The following is a 23,741-nucleotide window of genomic DNA, read 5'->3' on the forward strand; positions in this document are numbered from 1 at the left end:
TAGTAATATTGTTTCTACAGTTTGTTCAACTAGCACACAGATCGCTCATTTCACCAACTGAAATTTTTTTGTTGTTGTAAACCACTGCAACCATTTTTTTCACTTTGTGTACTGAGTGCTGATGCGTTCTGATAAGTTCTGATAAGTACTGACGCGTTCTTGATCCGCTATTATTATATAATGATTTCACTTACCATGTGGTTGTGTTTGCGCCTATCTTTGTTTTTCGCGTATTTCCAGTTCTTGTAGTAATATTAATTCTACGGTTTGTTCAACTAGCATTCTATTGCTGTCTTCCATTCCTAACTGGCGTGTTTTTAGCAATTTACCATTTTTTCTTTCTTATAGGAGGTCGCCCTAAGTTTTTATTTCGGAGCCTCCTTGTGTACACCATATACCATGTAAACTTGTATGCGAAAGTTCGTTTGAAATAAACCTGAAACCGAGCAAAACCGTGTGAAATCAGTACTCCCGCAGGGAACTAGAAACTCTCCCTTGTGGCCTTGAAAAAACTCCTTTCGGAAGGCCTACAAAACCGCCCCAGCTTTGCAAAACTCCATTCAAAAGAAATATATGCTTCCCTTGAACCTCCTAAAAACTCCCCTCGCGAGGCCTACAAAACGTAAAACTCCATGCAAAAGAAGTAAATGCTTCCCTTGAACACCTCCTCAAAACGCCCCTAAAATAACATAAGTACTTCCCAAGGGAGCCATAATAAGCTCCTATTCAACCCCCTAAAAAGTCCATAAACATCACTTAAAAACGCCTTGAGGAAGTAAAGAATACTCCATTTTGATCTCCTTAAATTCTCCCTAACATTTCTTAACACTCCCTAACTACCTCCTTTCTATCACCTAAAAACACCCTGTTTTGAGGAGGTAAACAAAACCTCCCTGTTCCATGTAGTAAAAAAACTCCTACAAGGAGGATCACTAGAGGACAGGCGAAAAAGAACCTCTAGGGAGTATATGGGTGGAAAAAAAGTTTAGAGTGTACTGTCGCTGCATTGCCGGCTATGTTAACAGAGGAGGCACAGCTCGCGGAACCGCAGCCGCGTGCTTGCTCCCTTGAAAGCGCTGTATTCCAGTGCGTGCAAAGCCCGTCCATCGTGTGACTTTTGATCCGTGTCTAGGGCCACTTCTTTTAGGTATAGCGCCATCCTTTGAAGAGCGTCGCAACCGGTAGTTCCGCTTCCCCCATCGCCTATTCCGCCGGTTCAGGACTATCTGATTCCTTAGGTACCCACCGGCCATACTTTCGGGCTGTGTTAGGGCCCAACTAAAGCCCCTCCATCTCGTACACGGCCACATATAGCATTTCCTCGACTATATGACGCGTCGCACGCCAGCCCATGTCGCAAAATACATGTACATTCGTGCGTTTGCGTTTGGTATATCGATGCCTATTCTCTGCAGATATTGTAGGGAATTGTAGATGAGGCTCCGGACACATACCGCCACACTATCATCATCACTATACATTTCGTCTGTTATCGCCATTAAAGGGGTTCGGGGGTCCCAGGGCTCCGTTTCTTGGCGGCTCAACCGTAAAGAGGTGGTCCCTCCGCGACATTTGGTGCCGAAACTCAAGGATAACCAGCGGCTCACAACGACGTGGACAACGAGCGACGGCGACGACGAGTTTCTTCTGGAGACGGTCGCCAAAGCAACTTAGTCCTCCTCGGATCTAACGCGCCCAGGGAGACAACGCGCGGAACTGACTGCCTGCTGCGCGAGTAAGCCTGAAATTTTCATTCAACGTTGGACCGGCTGAAAGCGAAACGCGATTCCAGGCGAGCCCCAGCGACAAAGATTTTGAACGAGGCGACAGCGATCATCGAGAGCGGCTGATCTGACCGAACAGCGCTCAGAAAGGTGGTGGACAAAGTCATGGCCAGCCGCGAAAAGCTTCGGAAAATCGACGCCCAGGTCGAGGACGTGATTCCGGTCGAGGAAGCGATTCCGGTCGAGGAACTGGCAAAGGAATACGAGTCGGTAGCGCAGTATGACGAACAGACGCTCGAGGCTCTGACTCGCCTGAAGTGCCGGCTCGAGGACCTCAGCATCGGTAGCACGGCGCAAGCTATCGGCTGCGATTCCTATACGCCACTTGCCCCAACTACAGCTCCATCCCGTGTCCCTGGACCTCGTCTCCCAATGCACACCATCAAGCCTTTTCGTGAGGACGTGTGTAAATGGACGTCGTTTTGGGAGAAATTCAACTGCGCCGTCCACACCAACCAGGCTCTGACCACCACCGAGTTTCACTACCTCCGAAACGACCTGGAAGGTGAAGCAGCAGCTGCCATCGCCGGACTACCAACAACGGAGGCCTGCTATGAGAGTGCTGTCCAGCTGCTCAAGGACAGGTTCTGCGCCAAGAGCCATATTATACAGGGGAATTTTAGAAACCTCCGCGAGCTACAGCACGTGACGTCTCTCTCGGAGGAAAAGGAGCTGCGCAGGCTTTACGAATGCGTTCAGCTGAATGTCCGCTGCCTCAACGTTCTGGACGTCCCCACGAGCAGCTTCTCGGCAATGCTGTACGACGTTGTGTTGGAGGCGCTGCCGAATGAAATAGTCGTGGCATTCCACAGAAAAGAACGTCTTCAAGGTGATATACAGGGAGCGGCGCCTTCTGCTTCAGTGGAGGCAACCACAACGTGGAGGCAACCGCAGCCTCACAAGTTACTGCGCGTTCACGCCGAACATGTACCTTGAGTAAACCTCATACGCCGCATCTTTTCACCGCTACAGGGTACGGAATAGCTTGCCAAGCAAAAAAACAGTGCATCTCAATTCAAGGCGTGCTACAGCGGGCGCGATCGCGGAGTTGGAGGCGGAAACGCCCGCAACCAAAAAACATGGCGGAACTTCGGCTTCCGCAGCCTCGAGAAAAAGAGGGGAGAGAAGGTTGGCGCTACTTAACATGGGCGTCGTACGAGAGCGATATGGAGGGGCTTTAGGGCGCAGTGCACTCCAGTTCACGCACAACGCTAGTTATACATTACGAACGATATTCGTAAAAGCAGCGAATGCACTGAGCCACCAAGGTGTGGGTCTGAATCACGTTAAAATCCAACTGCATACTCGTTGCGGCATGAAGAGGCTGTTCCAACTTGATTCAATGATTCAAAGTAACCAGTAACAAAAAACACCGGCCTAACCTTATAAGACGCAGACATTGTCAATGCTTTAGGACGAGAACACGCTTTTGCGACCGGTAAATACACCCCAAACCACCGTAGACGCCTGCACCGGACGGCCGGGCGGAACGATTGCGTAGACTTTTGCATGCAATCATGGTGTGAATGATACTGCTGAAGTAACCTCCGTCGCATCTACTAAAATATTGATCTGACTCGCAACAATACCTTTCAAAGTGCCACACAAATAGCACGTATAGGATACGTAAGGTGCGACTCACTATTTCGTTACGACCTACTGCCGCTAGGAGCAGGATCTTCTCTGTGGTTCCTGGAGGCCGGCCGACTGCTTAGGCGCACCTCTCCTGGATCAAACATTGCCGATACATGAGCGTCACACAACTATTCACCACTAGGGGCAGCCGCTAAAGGCTCTGGATGAAACTTGACGACACCGGCAGCGGGAGCCAGGCGCTGCGTTCGCACTAGCACGCATGGCTAGCCCTTACACTCGCTTCTCAGGCCCGTAACAACATGCAGGCTAAGGAGCCGCCATGTTTTTGCCAGCTTTCTGTCTGCTGTGGCAGCGTTTTTGTTTGGGGTAGAGACGGCAGCCAACACTCCGATTCGCTGCTAGCAGTCCCTCGCTGCACCACGAGGATGGCGTGCAGCTCCAAGCTGCTGCTTATTAAACCTAGGCCGTAAGCCGAGGCAGCCAATCAAAAATTACGAAGGGAGAACCAGCGCTGGCTGTTCGACGCGCGTTGCCTTTCCCCAAAGATCTTTTCTGGTGCAGTCGAACAGTAAGAATGACGAACTCGGGAGGTTTTGGGTAATTGTTTTCGTCTGAAATGGTATGTTTTGGCCCGAAAGGCAATGGTTGCTGCATAACTTCTTCCCTCGCCTCCCTCGGTATACACGCATCCTCATGTAAGAAATATTTCTGGAAAGATGAGCAAGTATCGCGAGACTAGGAATACCCAAGGTGAGTAAACACGAGCGTTTCAAGCACGCTGCTTGCTGTAGCTGCGGTTGAGAGGATATTTCCATAGCGTCTGGGTGGTGCATTGTTGAACAAGCAGCTCACGTGTCACAAATTTATGGCTGCTGGCCAATAGTGAACACGTAAACTTGCACTCAACTAAAAGGTTGGTTAAAAAAAATATGGAAAGTAAGCTACTTTTCTGACTTAAACCAACCAATGCGCTCACCGATCTCAGTTTGAAACTGCCGAGTGAGTGTCATTTCAGACAGACCCCTTGAATACCCGCCTCGGTGGCTCAGTGGCTGCGCTGCTGAGCACAAGAACGCGGGTTCAGTCTCAGCCGTGGAGACCGTTATTCTGACGGGGGCTAAATGCGAAAACTCCCGCCTGTCGAGATGTGGGCGCATTTGAAGATCCTCAGGGGGTCTATATTAATCCGCAGCTCTCCACTTCGGCCCGCCTCACAGCCCAAGTGTAGTTTCGGCGCGTAAAACACCCGAAATTTGAATTTTGACTCCTTCGAGAAATGCAGAATTAAACTCGAGATACAACAGTAGCGAGTCCTCTTCTCCCGAGGCACTTAATGCAGTGTGCAGTCCCCATGGGCTACCTCGCAAAGCAGCCCTTGCAGCTTCAGCGTAGTTTCATCCAGAGACTTTAACGGCTACGAGCACGGCGCATTGAAATTGAGAAATGGCTGTGAAGTCTATTGCAATATATGCGAACGTATTTACCAGGAAGCACGTTATGTTGAAATGGCAGTAATAGAACCAATAACCAGTATTCCGCTTATTTGGCCAACCTATATAGTTATCGTTTTTCGAACCGGAAAGAAAAATACCGGTTCGGTTTGGGTTCGGGTTTAAGTGGCTTCATTTCGTTCCAGTTCAGTTCAAGCTCGACACATTCCTATCGCTATCCAGTTAAGTAAGCGATATTGATAACCAAGTGCAAAAGAGCAAACGAAATTGTGATGTTTGACGCTTCACGTCGAGCGGATAAGGAGTCGCCGCAGAGGAATAGGGCCGACCACGGACTTTGGCGCCTTCACCATCGAGCTGGCATTCACGCCCACCATGAGGGAGCACTGCTTGCACCCTTTAACACTAACAATCAACGATGAAGATTCTACATAAAGAAACACACATGAACTCTCTTAACAGGGCGTTTGCGGCGTCGGTGAACAACAGCTTTTCCGGTAAACGCTTACTCGCGTGTACTGCGATCGAGAAATGACACACATTGCGTTTCGATATGCGGCTCGCGAGCTGCTAACCTGCACAAAACTACAGCAGTCCCTATAGGAGACAACGGTGCTCACCTATCATCGTCCTCCAATCAATCGATTGGTAGAATTTGTGCTGCATCATCTCCTGGAAACCACTGCTACCGGGGGTGCCACCTGCTCGACATCCAAGCCGCATGGCGGGGTCCTGAGACACAGAATGACACTGCCGTTATATGCACCCGCAAAGGGTTTCAATAGCATCGCGCTCTAACTGGCGAAGAGAACTATAGAACTATCCTGCGTTCGGCGGAAAATTCTGGACACACACATCTCCGACTACAAGCTGCAGTTGTTGGAATGACTAAACTAGTGAGCCATAGCTGTGCGTTGACTCTGTCACCAGCTCTGTGCACGTGCATGGTGTGAAAACGTCGCTTTTCAAAGAGTACAAGTAAAAAGTCCGATGAGCCTGTACTTCTGCTATGGTGAACCCGATTAATGCGGACTACTGGATAAACCTAACAGGTTGGGCAGTGCTCTTCCGGCTCCCTTTGGACACTGCGACAAAGCAGAAAAGAAATTGGGCAGAAGCCGCCCTTTTGGAGATGAATATCTTCATTAATACGTTAGCATTCTGTTGGTGGTGTTGGGTATGCACTGGGCAGTGAATCTTTATGAGCAGGGGGGAGGTGCCCGCTCTTGTCGCGAACGAGCGGACCTAGTGTCGGGCGATCCTGCAGCACGTTGTTTGCGGTAGGTAGCGGGCTTTTGTGCCAAGGGAGCGATGTGCCCGTTGCCTTGCTTCGATACATAGCTACGGCGAGCACGGTGATGGCTCATGCTGTGGGGGTTTCCGCTAGCAGTGCGATCGCGTTTGTTTGAAAGACTTCTGCTGACGAACTGAATCCTCTACCCTCTCCTCCCTCTACCCTACTTCTAGACCATCTGCACCCTTCTCGCCATTCTGTCGTCCCAGCATCCCTCCCCCTCTTCGTCACACTGCCCTCCCCCAATCCTACCCCGTGTTTCCCTCCCTCCACTTCTCCAAACCTTCCACCCTGCTCGCTACACTGCCCTCCTGATAGCTTTCGCCGAGGCTACACACACAAATAGTTCAGCGTAACAGGCGAGACAGACACACACCGTAAAGTAAACTAGGCTAAGAATGCCAATGCGACACCTCATTAGAGGTGGGACAGAGTGCGGGGCGAGGGGAGAGGGAAGTGCGCTGCAGTCTGGGAAAGTCACTGAAGTGTACGTTCTTCCAGGGCTCCCGAAAACCTCCATTGGCGTTGCTTTTTGTGACCGTGCTCTCCACAAAAAAAGTAGTCTGTTTATTTTGATAAGGAAGTATTCAGCGACAGTTATTGATTTAAATGCAGGGGCACTGTTTAGGCATTTGAAGATGGCCTTTTGGCTAAACTCTGGATAGATCGTTGAAATTTCTGTGTAGTACCTTCCAGTTAACGGTTGACCTCAGGTTCTTGGGGGTTTATTATTTCGTCGCTAACATCCACACATCAGCTCTTGAGCACAGAGCCCGCTGGACCGAAGAACTTAACACAACAGCCGAACGTCTGTACATTCACACTAACGCATCCCCGCAGATCGGCTTTGCCACAGCGCTCGAGGATGAGCAATCGGTGCGACCAAGTGTGCCGATTCGGCGAATGATGAGCCCGAAAACACGAGCGAAAAATGGGGCCTGTGCAGAAATAAGGCCTTCTCGTCGCATGGATTTTTCGTTGATGAGAATTGTGACGAAGCCGACCTTTCTGTACTTCCCATAGTGTTCCATCGCTTTTCCTAACGTGGTTCGTTTAAAAAGCAGTGAAAATTTAAACCCGTGCCTGTTTTATCAAAATATCGTAACTAGCAGTTGTAATAACCTTCCACATCGCAGGTGAACGATCTCTGTTGTATGTGGATACACTCCAAGGATTAAATCAATGATAAAAAAAGTTATCGTCGGCAATGGTAACGCCAGACAAGCTGTATGCTGAAAACGCTCTTAGAATAAGACACAGCAAAAACTCCATAACATAAACTAACACGTGATACATGGTAACTACCCATAAAAGGAGACGTGTGTATAAGCATAAGCTTTGTAAGTGTTGGTACGCATCCACATGTGATCTGGTAATGCAGGCAGTGGTTTTACAAGAAATCCCAACCAACTTATTGTACATCGAACATCAGGGCTTTATTCCCGTAATTATAGCTTCCCTCGTATGTAGATGGGCCTGAAAAACTCAGAACATGGTTCATGCTTTCTAGAGCTTACTCTCGTCAAGTAATTAGACAGTGTTTACAATTCACTTCATTGTCTCTTTAAAACAGTGCCTTTTAGTATAGCCTAGAACGCGAACTTCATGATAGGCAAATTTACAGAGGAGACAGCGGTTTCTTTTTAGAAGCCGTCCCAACGAAAGGATAAGCAACTAGCTTACCTCACGGAGGATCTCCTGCAAGATGTTGTAAGCATCGTCAGTCAAGGACCGAGGAAACCGCAGGGGCGCTGCCAGAGCCACTGCAACGCATTACAACCGTTTTTACAGCGAAGCTGTCTATGGCTAGAGGTGCAACAGATCGCCCCCGACGACAGACTGAGCGCAGACCAACAATATCCAGCGTAAGAAAAAATATTAGCAGTGGCTTAGCTCGGCTATGCCAGGATATACGTAGCGTGAGCTAAGGTTCAGTTGGCTATTCTTAGATTTCCTGGTTGTCTAGGATTAGCTTCATGTTTACTGATGCTAAAAAGATTTCCAATCCAATCCAATCCAATTTAATCGTATCCAATTCAATCCAATCAAATCCAATTCAATCCAGTCGCGGCGGTGGCGGCGGGTCCGGCGCGCCAGCTGTGCGCGGTGAGACGTCACTGCTCCTCGCGCATGCGCAGCACGGCCCTCCAGGAGCCACGCGGAACTGCTCAACCTCGGCCAGTGTATCTCACGCTACAAAAAAAAAAAAAAACAACTCATAAAATATGAACAAAAGGTCCTAGGACCTCCATATTTTGATATAAGACGGCTTATATTGCCCCTGGAAGAATGTCTGCCCAGGAACGCATTTGTGTTTAGACGTGACACCGACTTTAGGGGATGATCGTAAGCTTGCTCTTTGTAAGCTGGCTTTCCCACGTTGTGTGTGGCACATAAAAGTGAAGCAAGGTCATTTACGGAGGGAGTGCGGCTACAGCCCCACTTTATACTCCTCTGCACCGCCGCCGTCTCTTTCCAGAGGGCGCGCTGCTCCGACATGACAGCGCCACCATCGGCCGCGCCGTCGTACCCTGGCGGGACAAGTGCGCGGCAGCCGCCTTGTAGCACGGCCTCTGCGATCGGCTGATCGCGGAGGCCACGCTTGTAGACACGCGTTCACCATGGCGAACAACGTAATCCAGCGAGCTGAATTTCACCATATTAACATCTCTGGATTTTTTATTGGTGTAAATGAGAGAAATGGCATGAAACGTCTCAAAAGCAAGCACGTTTTCTTCGCGTCTGATCAACGCGGCAACGCACAGAACTTCACTCTGCATCCATCAAGCAAACGTAAACCCTGCAAACAAGGAGTCTTACGCCGTTTCAGTTCAGGTTTTTAACCATTTTTATTTAACTTTAGCTCGGTCTACTTGTAGATGCTAATGCAACTGCTTGAAGCAATATCCTCGTCTGACGTTAAAAACTGGGCAGAAAGAATGCTTTGACGCACGCTGGTGTGTTCGTGTGCGCCTGCACATAATTATGAACCACACATGCTTACTTCAGAAAACAAAATGTGATTATGGTTTGAGATAACGATTGTAACAAATTGAGATCAACGAGAAAGGTGTTTACTAAGCGCGGAAGTAACCTTGAAAGAGGTGGCTGCTGTATTCTCTGTGCTACTATATCCGCCGCGTGCACTTTGCACTAAAAGGAAATCGGCGCTTGCTTACCGCCGTTCTGTATTTATTCAGGTGTGTGCTCAAGAGCTGTGTTTGCTGTTCTGCTTAGCGCATTGCCCATAGGCAACACAAAATGCCATAAACAGACGCCAGAACAGGTGGCAAGCGCTGTGTTTGATTGTTCTTTACCTCGTTTACATAAAGCACTTTAAGCGGCGACTTCGTTGGAGTGAGCTGTCAGTGTTGATGATCAACAAAGTGTTCCCATTCTGTTAGTTCGGTAGCTGAAGCGAGTAATGAAAAAAAAAAAAAAACGCGGCAGACAAAAAAAAAATCCGGAGTGCTGACCCAGCGTATTTATAATTAGAGTACAAGAAAACAAAGAAAACAGCTGAGGTAGCAGTTCGCAATGGTCAACAAAATACGCGCACATCAACACGTATGTGTTGGTCATAAAGTCGTTAACTTCAGTAAGTGACAGAAAGCCGCGCTTGCTCAAAGAAAAAAGAGAACCCGCAGTACACAACAAAGAAGGCGACATTAAAGGGACACTGCAACACTTTTTTCAACTGTTTTCGAAATCTTCTACGATTGCAGAATGTAGCCGACCAACACATGCAGTACTCAGATTAGGGGGTCGCAAATTACTTCAGCCAAAAATTACGGCTGTGTGCCCATCAGGTAACTTAGAAACATGCTCAAGAAAATTTTCCATCTTTCCCGAGTCTTGGCATTCTCCGACCACTGGAATTCCGCCATTACAGCGGTGTAGCGGCTATTGGCCGGCTTTACTTCAGTTGCAGCAATGAGTGCTTTCGATAGCCACTTTAAAAATAAAGCCACAAAAGCAAAGCGGAAACGGAAGGCGTATCTGCTGCGACGAGCAAATCACGCAGTGCCGCTTCGTGCTGGCGATAACTATAGCTTTCCCAGTGCTTCCAGACGCGAAGGAAAGGGGGAAATCGTTTATTGGAAGTGTTGCAGAGTACCTACTTTTCGTAGTCGCCAACAAACTGTTCTCTCATTGCTCCTGCTCTGAATGACTCGCACGATTGTGAGACCTGAAAAGGATTATCCGATAAACAGCAAATGCAGGGAACAGACTGGTAGTTTATAACCGAAGTCCCTGTATTCAGCTACCCCTTGTGTTTCGCGGTAGGTCACTGAAAATGTCCGATGTGCGTATGACAGAAATCTTGGATCCGTCGATTGTTTATCACCAATGAAATGGGCACTGCATATTCTTCTCCTCTTCGCCGGTTACCATTCGATTCCATCAGCCCTATGTTAAAAAAAAAACAAAGAAAAAAAAAACACCGACACCCGTCTTGCGCGCACGAACATACAACGAAATGTAAAAAAAAAAAAACATTTCTTTCACGCGTCGCACACTGTGTATCCGTCGTGTTCGCTGGTCGTGAAGGGATTAACATGTTAAGAATCGAAAGAACCTCGTTTTTGTAGGAATATTAGAATGGGTATTTGCACATTTCGCAGCGTAACACTTATTGCGCGCACGACGAGGTCACCGCCTAAACGTAACTACATTAGTGTTTGACTACCGGCCGCGGAGTTTGGGAAGCACCCACGAAACGGCGCAGCAGTCCTGTTGCACGTAAAGTTCCTGTAGAGTTCCTGTAGAGTTCCTGCACGTAGAGTTCCAACTCTGCTCCCCTGGGGAGCAGAGTTGCGCGCCCATCCGCCAGCTTGAGTTCCAGGTCGTGCGGGAAAGCCACCCGTCTCGCATGTACGAGCTGCCGCCGGGCCGCCGCGCCAGCGGCAATGGTGAAGAGGTGTGGCGAGGAGCTGCGCGGACAAAAACTGGCGCACGATATATTCGGCTGTTTATCAGCTGAGCGGCCGCGGCTGCCGCCGCTTCCGCAACCGCCGATGCTCAGTGGAGCAGAACTGACTGAATACAGGTCTTGTGCGCAGCACTGAAAGCGGGCTTTCCCATCGACCTGGAACCCACGGCATGTGGCAATCAGACGCGCAACTCTTGCGCTACGCGATGTACAGGAACTATAGTTACACGTAGAGTTCTATATAGCTGGAGCTATATAGAGGAACACTAGGTGAACGTAGAGTGTGTCTGATTTCCGCGAGCCGCCGTGCCGCCAGCTCCATATCGTGACAGGAAAGCCCATTTTTAGTGCTGTGCACTGAACTCCTTTTCTAGTTTTGCGCAGGTTAACGGCTGCGGCTGTGCCGCGCTGCGGCCGGCACAGCCGGCAGCACACGCTCGCGCCGACTTCCCCCACCCCCGTAACCGGCGCGGTGGCTCCGACATGCGTGACGGGTGGCTTTCCCTCATGACGTTTGAGCTCGAGATGCTCGCCCGTGTGTACGAGATTTCGGCGCACGTTAAAGATCCCCAGGTGGTTAAAATTAATCCGGAGCCCTCCACTACGGCGCGCCTCATCGCCTGCGTTGCGTCGGCGCGTTAAACCCTACGATCAATCAATCAAGCTCGAGATGCTAAATGGACGCGCAACTCTGCTCCCCTAGGGTAGCTATATACAGGAACCCTACCCGCTCCGTGTCAACGTTACCAGCAGCCTCTGACCTGCGCACAATTGGTAGAGGAGTTCGGTGCGCAGCGTTGAAAGCGGCCTTTCCTGTCACGGAAGAACCGGCGGCGCGGCGGCTCGTGGAAATCAGACGCGCAACTCTGGTGAAGCATGACTCTATCGCGGTGCCGCCGCTTCTGGAGAAACTTGGCCGGCGGCTGCGCGAGGCAGCGCCACCGCCCACCGCTGTCGGCTCGTCCCGACGTCCCCCCTCCCCCCAGAGGCCCTTTTGTTCTCAATCTTCTGGCCCTCTGTGTGCGCGGATCGAAGCTGCAATGTTTTCCAGATAATTATTACTGTTATCATCCTACTAATATTATTATCTCTATTATTATCGCTCATGAATAATTAGGAAAGCAGATGAAAAGAAAGTGGCGACTTTATGACGTCACAGGAACTAGTTTGTGTCATTGGTAGCGGCCTGCAGGAGCTACCGCCAGTATAAATGATTTTGTAATTATTGGGGTACGTGACTCTTGTTTTATTTGATTGCACCGTTCTAATGCTAGCACAGAGTTAACACGCTTATTACTCGGCTTTTGTTACCTCGTCTATGATGTCACAGTTGACGTTGTCCAGTGGGAAATTTGAGAGCTTGCCAATATTTTGTGATATTTCTATGCGCGCGTGTGTGAAAAGCGACGTCCTTCGGTGCTGGGATGGAGTTCGGCGAGTTGTCAAATGCTACTTCTTATAAATAAAAGCACCATGAATGTAGTATTAATGCTGCCTTTGAAGGATGATGTGTCGGACCTACGGCCGCTTTTGATAATATTTTAGCTGTTCCTTAAAGTGCACTCGATTTCATTCGGAGTGGTTCAATCAATGGTGATAATTTTGTTTTCATGTTGTTGTTTAGTCCCCTCTGGAGTAGTTAGTCAGAGGTTTAGCGCAGCACTTGGGACACCACATTGCATGTCGAGCACGAGGTCACGCGTTCGATTCCCGGCCGCGGCGGCCGCTTTTCTGATGGAGGCGCAAAGCAAAAACGCCCTCGTGTACGAGATTTCGGCGCACTTTAAAGATCTCCAGGTGGTCAAAATTAATCCGGAGCCCTCCACTTCGGCGCGCCTCATCGCCTGCGTTGCGTCGGTGCGTTAAACCCTACAATCAAAACATTGCATGTCAGGAGGTGCGCATTTTTAATACTTGGTAAGAACGATCATGTCTGAGTGCTTCCAGTCACTGGATGGAATTGGCATAAAACACGCCAACGCACTTACTGGAATACCGCAGCTCTCGTCGCGTCGTCTGGATGTTTATGTTCTGCTCAGCGGCGTATTGGGACAGAGGTGTTTTGCCGATTAACATTGTGTAGAGAACAATGCCAAAAGACCACCAGTCGGCCCCTACGCCTGTAAATTAAAGTATTTTATACATGTCAGAAAATTTTCAAATAAAAAAGCCGTCGATTTTCATTGATTCTGCGATGGTGACACCGCCCCTATAGCACAGGTTCCCACTTCTTATTATTTTTTTTTGCAGTAGGTTCGTGCATAAAAGGAGTGCTTTCGTGCTTTCCAGAATTAGATACGAATGGTGTTTCTCCTGCGCCTTAGCTAGCAGAAATCGGACATTTTTCTCAAGTGTTATAATTAATTGTATTACCTCTGTTGCGGCTAGGTCACATATGTGTGCCCATAAGCCCTAGGGGGTGTATTGACGATTTGGGGGTGACCGTTGTGGCCCTGCATTGGTAAGCTACTTCTGTCGGGGTGCAGGGGCAGATAGAATTCGTATCACGCCAATGGCAACAAGCTCACTGCTTTTTTTTTTTTTTACTTCTGAGCACGCGTTCTATTCAGAAACGTATTTTTCTCTAGTCTGTTCATCAGCGGTACTTCTCTAGTTCAGTTATAGCGCGAAGAATTGAGTTTCGAAACGATTCTCTAAAGCGCAAAAAAAAAAAAAACATTTACGGGCTGTTGTATTTTAAGTTTCTCGATATATTTTATCATTTTAAAATTAACAAAGCTCACCATTCAGATATTAAAACGCTAACAACCAATGTTAATTCATTAGCCGCACGCAAGCGAATACTCTGTACCCGAGAGAGATCGCGTCCAGAGAGATAGATCGGTTTTTTAGATGCAGGAGAATGAAAGCGTTGCCTCAAACCACTTACACAGAACGCATTATAGCCTGCGCTACAGTTGACGAGTGGCGCGAGAGTATGCTATGTTAAACACATTGCCAGCTGAGCACCTGACGTCTATTACCACGGTCGTAAGTGCCTGTTTTCTTCAAAAAAATCCGCATTTTAGGGAAAAAAAAAAAAACATTGCGGGAGCGAAAATCCTCAGTTACTTTGCCCTTGGAGAAGCTGAAGCTTGCTGAGGGCCAGGTTGTCGCTACATGTGAGGCACAGCAGCAAAGTGGGATATTTAACAACTGATGGCAGCGACTCGATGCGTAGATTGCATCGCCACAGGGCGCGCGCGCAGGGGAAGTGGCACACCTTTTTAGGTCCTTGCTGGCATTTTGCGAATGACACGAATTTGCCGTCTTGAAGACAGGACCCTGTTTTTTGGCACAGCTATAGGCGAACTGCATCGGAGGCGTAATCCGAAGGTTGTGGGTTCATGACTCCACCCGGGGCGTATGTTTTTAAAGCGAAGCTTTCTATGTCTCTTTCATGGCGTATGGTCGCGTTGAAAACGTACGGCAGGAAAGCCAACTTCCTCTGATGATGCTCGCGGGTGAAGTAAAAAAAAAAAAAGGGCCTCCAGTGGTTGAAATCGAACCTCGGCCCCTCCATTATGACGTCAAAGTCTATCCGGTTGCGTCATTCCGCAGGGTCAGAGCAGTTTGGATTTGGAGAGGTGTGAATAGACGTGCAAAATTAGGCAGAAAAATTATGTACCATTTCGTCTAACTCGAAGTCAAAGCCGGTGCGATCAAGAAGTCCAAGCTGCGGGCGTGTCAAAATCAAAATTCAGTGAGTAAAAGTCCGAACCGTCTGCGAGTCAAAGTCCAAACTCAGACGGCAACCAAGGGATCTCCCACGAGAAAGCTTTGCGTTAACAATCGTCGTCATTATACAGAGGGGTGCATGATTTTTTTCCACTCTTTCAAACATTTCGAAAATCCTTATCTTCATTCGAAAAAACGACAAACTATTTCCGCAATTCTTTCCTTAAATAACATGTATGGGAGACAACCTTCATGGCTGTAACCCCTGCTCTTGTGTCAAATGTTTAAACGTGGCCGTTTTGGCACGTCAGACGTCCATAAACGCAGGGCTTCCTAATACTCACCGTAGTGTTCTCTCCTCAGTACTTCGGGGGCCATGTAGGCTAGCGACCCACAACGGTTTCTGGCTTCCAGTCCCAACTAAAAAAAAAGAAAAAAAAAAGAAGCACGTGATGTTAGCCAGAATCATGTTTATAGTTTAACGTGTGGATGAAATACGTGACTTGTAGGACACTCTGAAGTGGAAGGCTCGGGATTAATTTAAACACCGAGATTTCTCGAACGTGCACTGTAGTTCTGTACAGTTGAGCGCAAAGAATATACAGGGAGTCTAAATGGACACGACACAAGGGACACGAATAGACAGCCCCTGTCTATTCTCTGCGCTCAACTGTACTGAACCATGGAATACCAACTCGGCCAATCGATCACGGTGCTAAATCATAATGGACTCTAGGTTGTACATATACACGGAAGCCACCGCGATGGAGATGAGAGCGTGTTACGTAATGAGCAGTATCAGAATGCCACAGTAGCAGTACATCTTAGCATTGCCGCTGTCAGAAAGAGACTAAGAGCCGATGCCAATAAAGGGGCCATGCAGACAAAACCCCAGCTCGGTTCATTCGAAAGATTGTCTTGTTAGAATCATACTGACACCACTTTCAACGTAAACTTCACTCAAATACGCTATATAATTAGGGAAAAAATGGAATGGCCGTGCGACCCACGAGCTCATTTCCCGCAACAGAACTTATGTTGTCTATTCCCAGCTGTACGATTGGCTGAGGCCGGCAGAAGCAAATGCAAATTAGGCAGGGCTTATAAGCTTGCCGAACGAGCTATTTGCGCTCAAATGTTGGGGCCCATTCTCTTTATGGCCGTAGGAATTGTTGGGTGAACAATTAAAGCTACGAACAAACACGTGAACACCGAAGCAGTTAGTGCGGCACTTTGCCTGCTGACACTGCCTAACACAGCCGTCAGACGCGTTGGGCTTCTCTGACGCAACACTGACACAGCTGACATAAGCGGCAAGCTCACTTACATGACCATTTTTAGCGAGTAATAGCTTAGGTTGTAGGAAACGATTAGTATGAACCACAAAAAAATAAGGCAGGTATAGCAGCCCGGCCAGAAGCAATTGTACGAACAGTGGCACTTCAGCGGTATTCCAGGGACATCTATGGAAGGGGGCGATAAACAACATAACCAAACGGCCTACTGTGAGATGGTAGCAGCTACAGTGAACTAGAATACTTTTCTAGTTCACTGTAGTAGCAGTGCTGGTCAGCAGGCTATCTTTAGTTTTAAAGCCTTTCTCTGGATACGTCATTGTCGGCGTCACGAAAACACACGATTTAGCGGCAGAATTGAAATCTTGTCTTAAAGTGTGTAAATTCTCACTGAATAGAGTATCGTTCGCTGCCGGACAACCGGTTTGGGCACTATGAACCATTATCTTCTGAATAAAAGTTATATTTTTTCCGCATCGTCCTTTTTAAAAGACAAAGTTCGAGAATACGGTTGCATTGTTTTAAACACTTCATCTTCCTTTTGTGTGTCCCAGAACCAAGCAGCTCAGCCACAGTGCATTGAACAGCTAAATAAAGCTTGCAAATTTTCGTGGCCTGAGGCCATCGTTCCTCATTACAATTTCAAAAAAAAAAAAAAAGAAAGCATTTCTCGCCGGCCTAAGGGTCCCTCTCCGATTTTTTTTGCCCTGTGTAACGATATACCTAGCTGCTAGGCAGGCAAATTTTATCGTTTCTTGAGCATCCCGATAGTCCAAGAAAGTTTAAGGGACCCGCCAACGGTACGAATAAACGTTTTCACTGCTTTTCTGGTTTTTTGAATCACTTCTGAAAGGCACAATTACCGCTAGTGCAGAGCTTCTTCGCGAATTGCTCGCCGCAGTAGATACCTCTTCTAGTACCCACTTCGCTTTTGTTACAATTCTTAAAGTAGCTATGAATCCATTTTTTGCTGCAAGTTCAAGAAAGCTGGCCAATGGCTGCATTATTGCTTGTGTGACCTCACTCAAGCACGCAAACAATGCCCAGACCGAGAGAAAGAAATTATTTTTAGTGGGTTTCCCAGTTACCTAATGTGCGTACAGAAGTAATATGTGGCTCGGCTATTTCATGGCCAGCTAATATGAACTGGATGCGATTATTAACCATGGTCCAAAAACCGTTTCACATGCTAAAAAAAACAACCGAAAAGGGTGTTCTAGGAGGAGCCCTCTAAGTATCCCTTGCAGGAGCAGCTGCTTCTTTGGGTAGATTAATGCCGCCCTCATGCTCCTCTCCCATATTCCGTCAAACATTCCCGCCAATGCCCCCCCCCCCCCCCCCCCCGCTCACTTCCTGTTATATTTTAACATTGTTCCCTTGGTAAAATACTGGCTGCGCAAGTGCAAAGGCCTAAACAGTTGGGACAACCGGCATATAATCACTAGGAACCTTATTGCTGGACATGTTCTGGTTTTGCTGCATTTTTGCTATTGATTCCCCTTAAAATTCTTAACTTTTCTTTTATAATGTGGAATACGGATGGGTTGGGGTGCAACAGCTTGGGAAGGCCACGACGCGAGGGATCTCACCTGGCAAAGGCCAAAATCAATGAGACGACTGTTGCCCCTGCTGTCCAAAAGAACGTTTGATGAACTTATATCCCGGTGTAGGTAGCCTGAGAAAAAAAAAAAAATAACCCGTGATTACGGACACTGGAACGGCCGCTTAGCGACCACGGACATGAATGGCTGTGAGTTAACTTTACTCAGGAGGTGTAGGCAACACATTATAGGCATAGCGTGTGGACGATACTGAATGCCGCAGATCAATTGGTTAAACTTGTTGGCATGACATAATGCAAATGCAATCTCTCAAACTGTTAAAGGTCATTTTTATGAAGTCGTAAGTCTTGTTCAGCTAATAAAAGTTGATGTTACTGCAAAAGCTGAAGTGTAGTTGTCCTATGTCGCACACTTGTTTGATGCCCCACTGGGAGGCCGTATTTATTCGGAAAATAATGCGAAACCACATTAGTATAGCATTACAAGTGCAGGCGATGTAATTTAACTGGTGCTCCTACAGTACGGTGCGCCTCATGTTACAGCCCTTGCAGTGCTGCAGCACCAACTTATTCGTAATGAATGGATAATAAATACAAAGTTTGGAGTACAGCGAGATGTATTCAGCGCAGAAGTGAGTGTATACCATTTCACCAAGTCAGAAACAATGTTTACAATGTACTACTCGTTGAACAGTTAAAACGTGCAAAACAACCAGCAAGCGCGGTATGTTGTGGTTGTTGACGAAGCGCCAATTTTGGGGATCAATGCGTACTGAGGTTTCTTTTTTTCTCATAATCTCGTGTGATCCAGCTGCAAGAAAAGCTGTAGGAAAATTGCGGACACAGTTGAAAAGTGGCGTATTCCTTATGCTATCGTCACCGTTCTTTGGTTCGTGCAATATGTAACCAATTTTATTTTTTTTTTCGGTTTTCTGAAAGTGTGATATTGCCGCTTTAAGCATCGCAAAGGGACGACCAAACGGCAGCTCACCCGCACTGTGAACGAAGTTGAGTGCGTGGGCTAGCTGAGCCGACACCATCTTGGCCTTGGTTTCTGGCAAGGGACCCGAGTTCCGAATTATTTGACTAAGAGTTCCCCGAGGCACGTACTCCATCACGAAACACCATCTGCAAGCAAGCAGGCCGTTTCGTGGGGTTAGCGCTCCTTTCAAAGAAGGCAGTTGGCATAACTGTCTTCGTTGACAACAGAAGAATTTACGACATTCATATTAAGTAAGCTGCGTTTTTTTTTTTTTGTGGCACCAGAAGACAGCCAGCATTAAAGTTACAACATACAGGAGGCCGATGCGTTTCAGTATCTGCACGATCATCACATATCTGTACCGTGGCTATTACTGTGCCCTTTGGCATTGCGATGTACTCACACGTACTTTCGAACGTGATGCTAAAACACTGATACGACTAAAGTTCCACTCGAGGTTTGACTCATGTCGTGTCTACCGGTTTGGATCCTCAGGGTTACTTTGAGAAGGCCGTAAATGCAAAATACAACCTTGTTTCAGTTGCTGTACTGACACTCGACTGAATTCCAGTTTCTTAAGGCGTTGTTTTCTCCCCCAAAAAGATAAATATTCAGAAACACAAATTTTCTGCTGCAAGCGTCGCCAGTGACATAATAAGGGAAATATTAATAACAGGAATTATCAGTGCGTTAGCTTGATGTTAGTATTGGAGTGGTGCGATCAAACGGAACTAGAGGCACACTCACTTGCGCTACGAAGATGAACCTTGACTACGACCACCCGGTCATGTTTCTCGGCGGTGGCTTTTGTTGGCGGCCATCAATCGCAAAATCAAGTCCCCGTGATGTCATAAGGACTGGGTGATAAAGTGGCTGCTAAATCGCCAGTTCTCGACATTATTCAGGTTAAGTGGTTGAAATTCGCTTAAAACGTGGCACAGTTGTTATGGCAAAACAGCCTTTTGAATGAACCTAACTAGCATTTTGCTTCATAGATCCTTTAACTACGACTTCTTTATATTTCCCCCACGGCCACAGCGGCCAGTGATACAATGTGTTGTCGCGCATTTTCAGAGAGGTCTAGCTTCGAGCGAGTGCGTCACTATACGTACGGGAGTAGCAGGTAATATGTAGACAGGACCGTCAATATTGACAAGATTGAAGTTGAACTAAGCAATGTACTCGGCTGGCCGGAGTTAAAATGTAGCTAACTTAGCTAAGAAGGGAGGCACAGCAAGAATACCCACTCTGTGTGTCTCATCCATCTGTTTGTGCGCTTAGGCATAGTGAAGAGCGGGTGGTCCTAACGCTACACTGTAAAAACACTCCCCAGAGTCTTCTCCGCAACCGTGCCTATGCATGGCGAATCTGTGTTCCCGCTGGACCAAATTTTGTGAATTGGGACGCCCGACGTATCTCGACTAAAAAAACGTGGTCTGCACTGTCACCTACCGCAATGGAAAATGTAATCTTTGCATTTATTAAGGTTGCAGGGCAGAAAACGTTTCTTTTTAGCCAAATGATGAGGCCGGCCTCATAAGGCTACTTGTCAGGTTACATTGGCCACTGTTCATCATGATGGTCATGTCCCGCTTCTGACGCCAGTACGGAGTGAGAGCAAGGAGCACCGTCCCACGTAATGCTGCTCGTCCGTCCGGTCTTCACGATGTTGAGCTCGTAGATAAAAGAGTAAACAGCCGATTTCATGAGGACGTTGAGCAAAACTCAAAAGTACAATTTTACTTGGCATTTTATTGGCATTAAGCTCCCACGATGCGGAACGACACCAACGTTCCTAGCCCCATTACGATTGGGATTAAACGGCAGCACACATCAGGAGATACTCGACCACGATCCCGCTCTCATATAACGTCAGTGAGGGGACTACACACTAAACTTTTTTACACCCTTTTGGCCAAAAAGGGCGTAAAATAATTGAAAAAAGGGTGTTGGGAGGCCCTTACGCCCTTTTTCTTGAATCTCAACACCCTTTTTTGTAGCTTTCCACCCTTTTTGCGTGAAAAAAAGGGTGTTGACCAACCTCAACGCCCCTTTTTTTTTAAGGGTGTTGAAAGGGTGGGGAAAAGGTGTTCAGATCATCATTGATTGAGGTCATGCATGCAATATAATTTCAAAAGACACCCTATTGCACCATCCTCCCAACCTCGTCAAAAATGTTTAAAAGCAAAAAAAAAAAAAAGCTGCCAAATTCAATAAAAAGCAGCGGCAGCACCGACGTTGAAACAGGAAAAATATCAGCCCTTGCTTATTACGACATCGACAGAATAACACTCCCCCTCCCACTTTTTGTTTCCTACAGCCTTGCATGGAGCACAGCACAGCCTTGAACTGTGACATCTGTATCATCATTCCGTCGTTCCCTGTTCCTCTCCTGCCCCACCAGCACAATCATAGCCCTCTCTGACAACAGTCATTCTCGTCACTCAGTGGAGTTATAACGTACTAGCAATCACAATTTTATTCCATTCTTATTGTTAGCGACCGTAAATATTGTGTACAAATGCAATAAACAGACCACCTAGTTTCTCCTGCAGAAACAACGTTGGAGAACAAGGCAGATATCAAAAGAAAACAAAAGTTGGGGAGGTAGGGGCATGAAATCGGGCGCTAAATAAACAGACGCCAAATACTAATACGATTACTTACACTAGAACACTGCCAAATTTCATTGCGCAGTGTTATCTTACTATCTGCTGCTTTTTTTAACGTTCAAATCGAGCGCCATAAGCTTCAGTTCGCGTTTTGTGTTTGTAAACTTTAAATATCTAAGCTTCTTTATTATAATACACACAGTAAATAATAAACCTAAAGATTATGTTATATTCAGTAAAAGAGGTAATTATTTATTGTTGTCGTTTTAATTTGTTTACGCAACTCCCTGCCAACGGCCGATATCTTGAGTACGGCGCACGGCGGCGTGGCCGGATTCCGGAACAGATACCCCGTGACCCGTCTTTCATCGGATTGTTTACGTGTTTACTGTGGTGTGCGGTTAAACAAGCGCAGTTATTATGATTAATTGGGCACCTCGTCGTCTTCGGTTGTGTCTGTCGTGTTCGACTTCGCGATGAAGTATTTGAGAACAACTTTGCCACCTGAAGACGGCGCTTGCCTCTGAACGTCGCTCGCTCTTCTACGTCGGCTCCTCTCGGTAAGCTGTCTCGTCACATTTGCCGCCTTTCTTGTCACTGGATGTCGTTTGTAGCTGTCATCGCTCGCCGCTTTAAGGATTCGTTAACAGGAGCACGCGTGTGTGAATTGTTTAACTGAACTGGCGAGGTTGAACCTAGAGGGCTCGTCTCTAGAAAGGCGATGTGCGAAAGATTGTGGTGCTTGCATTGAGCGCTAAACGCACTGGCGCTCAGTAACGCCGTGGCGCTCAGTAACTCAGTAACGTTTCCCATTCCGCAGCACTATATTGAACAGCTTCAGAGTTCGCCACTGCGAACCACGTCTTACGCGTAGTTTATCAGAACACGGGCGGCTACTCCTCTAAACTATGCTGCGCAGCGTTTTCGGCTTCGTTGATCACCGCAGTCGTTTGTGCCGTGTTGGGAATTGCGAGGGAGAATCGTTTGCGAGCGAATGTGCGCGCCTCGCAAGCTTCGTTGCGTTTGCGGCGAGCCACCTCACCATGTGTACGGTGCGGCGGTACGCGGGCAGTGATTTTGGCTGAATGTTGTGTTGCCCGAGACGTAACATTCGTGCACCTAATCATTTCCATTCTTGCATGTGTGGTAATCATGTGTCATCCCGTTTTAGACCTCTGGACGGTCTGAGCGCATCACGTCCTCCATTCAACGGACAAGAGCCACAAGCATTGTCAACAGTGTTTGGCTGCCAGAACGTAAGTTTTCAAACACAGTTTGGTAGCACAGTGGTCTATCATACTTGAATAAGGTTCGATCATTTGAATGTACAAGTTCTCTCCCCCGTAACAATTATTGGTGTTTCATGCATAACCTAAACATGTAGGCGCTCAATGGCAACCTTTATTGTTAATTTCGGAAAACTCAAAAGTTTCACCCTAAATCATAATGTGGGCGTAGCAGTTAATCACCATGTATACGAACTTCCTGGTGTTAGTCATGTTTACGGTGAAGCCATATTTCTTAGGTGGTGACACAAAAATGTTATTACCTTTGTAGTTTAGTCTTCGATAAAGCCTTACCAGTTCTGTTTTCAGCTATTTTTGGATGTTTATCATGTGAATTGACAGTCCTTGCAGTCCATTTTTTCAAATAGTTTATGTAACTGCCTGTACCATTTAAACCGGCCTGACTGGGGTTCTGAAGGCTGCGATTTACGCACGCTAGTGCTGTACCGCCAATAAAGAAACATCCTTCCACAAAGAAAAAGATTTGAAAATGTAAAGTATCAGCAGCATTATTCTTAACTGGAACATGCTAATTGCTAGGCCTGGGGCTTTTCCTGAAAGCACTGTGGATGTTATGAGAGAGGAAAAACCACTCAAACACATCTGCCAAGGCCGTTGCTGCTCCAAGATGCGTGCAAGCATGGAGTCTTCTGAGCAATACATTACACCCTTTTTTTTAAACAACCGACGTGCATGCTGAACGTCCTCCTGATTGGGCGTTTGCCAGGCGCGTAGCAAGGAATTTTTTTTCGGGGAGGGGGGGGGGGGGGTGGGGGGGGGGGGGGGGGGGGGGGGGGGGGGGGGGGGGGGGGGGGGGGGGGGAACCGTGGTCGACCAAAAGATGGGACGGGGAAATATGTAGGCAAGGCATCTTGCCGTTGTTTTGCAAACGAAGCTGGAAATAACTGACTTTAACATGCGATTTGTGTATGCTCAACGCTAACTGTAAAGCCCACCTTAAAGGAGCCATGAAGAGAAAATGCAAGTTGGTTTTATTCGAAAGATTTCGTGTTTATAGTGCCCCCAGCGCTTGTCCGGATACAAATGGTGCTTTATTCACTGAGAAATTAAACAATTTAGGTTAAAATTTGATTTTCCCGCTCAATCGTGCGTTTTTCGTGGTCCCAAATGACATCACAGGAACCGACCGCTCTGCAGCCTAGAGTACCTTCATTCACGCATCCGCCGTACAGGGCAGAGACACGTATACGCTGGCGGCGCCATTTCGGTTGCTCGCTCGCCGCCGAAGCAAGTCATTGTGTCAAAACC

At 47.4% G+C, this 23,741-nt stretch overlaps 1 pseudogene across 1 annotated transcript in view; it reads right to left on the reverse strand.

Annotated features, from left to right (window-relative positions):
• Nucleotides 1–23,741, reverse strand: part of LOC144161479 (protein kinase C-like 3) — a 91,077-nt pseudogene that overhangs the window by 23,082 nt on the left and 44,254 nt on the right. The window contains exons 6-12 of the transcript XR_013320478.1: nucleotides 18,584–18,720; nucleotides 17,621–17,706; nucleotides 15,081–15,156; nucleotides 13,047–13,178; nucleotides 7,809–7,888; nucleotides 5,452–5,563; nucleotides 3,427–3,510 (exon numbers count right to left, since the gene is read on the reverse strand). The product of XR_013320478.1 is annotated as a protein kinase C-like 3 (transcript). The remainder of the gene's footprint in view (nucleotides 1–3,426; nucleotides 3,511–5,451; nucleotides 5,564–7,808; nucleotides 7,889–13,046; nucleotides 13,179–15,080; nucleotides 15,157–17,620; nucleotides 17,707–18,583; nucleotides 18,721–23,741) is intronic.

Source organism: Haemaphysalis longicornis, unplaced genomic scaffold (assembly GCF_048455015.1).
Source record: "Haemaphysalis longicornis isolate Haplotype H1 unplaced genomic scaffold, Haemaphysalis longicornis Haplotype H1 scaffold_1, whole genome shotgun sequence".
In the NCBI taxonomy this organism is placed as follows: Eukaryota; Metazoa; Arthropoda; class Arachnida; order Ixodida; family Ixodidae; genus Haemaphysalis; species Haemaphysalis longicornis.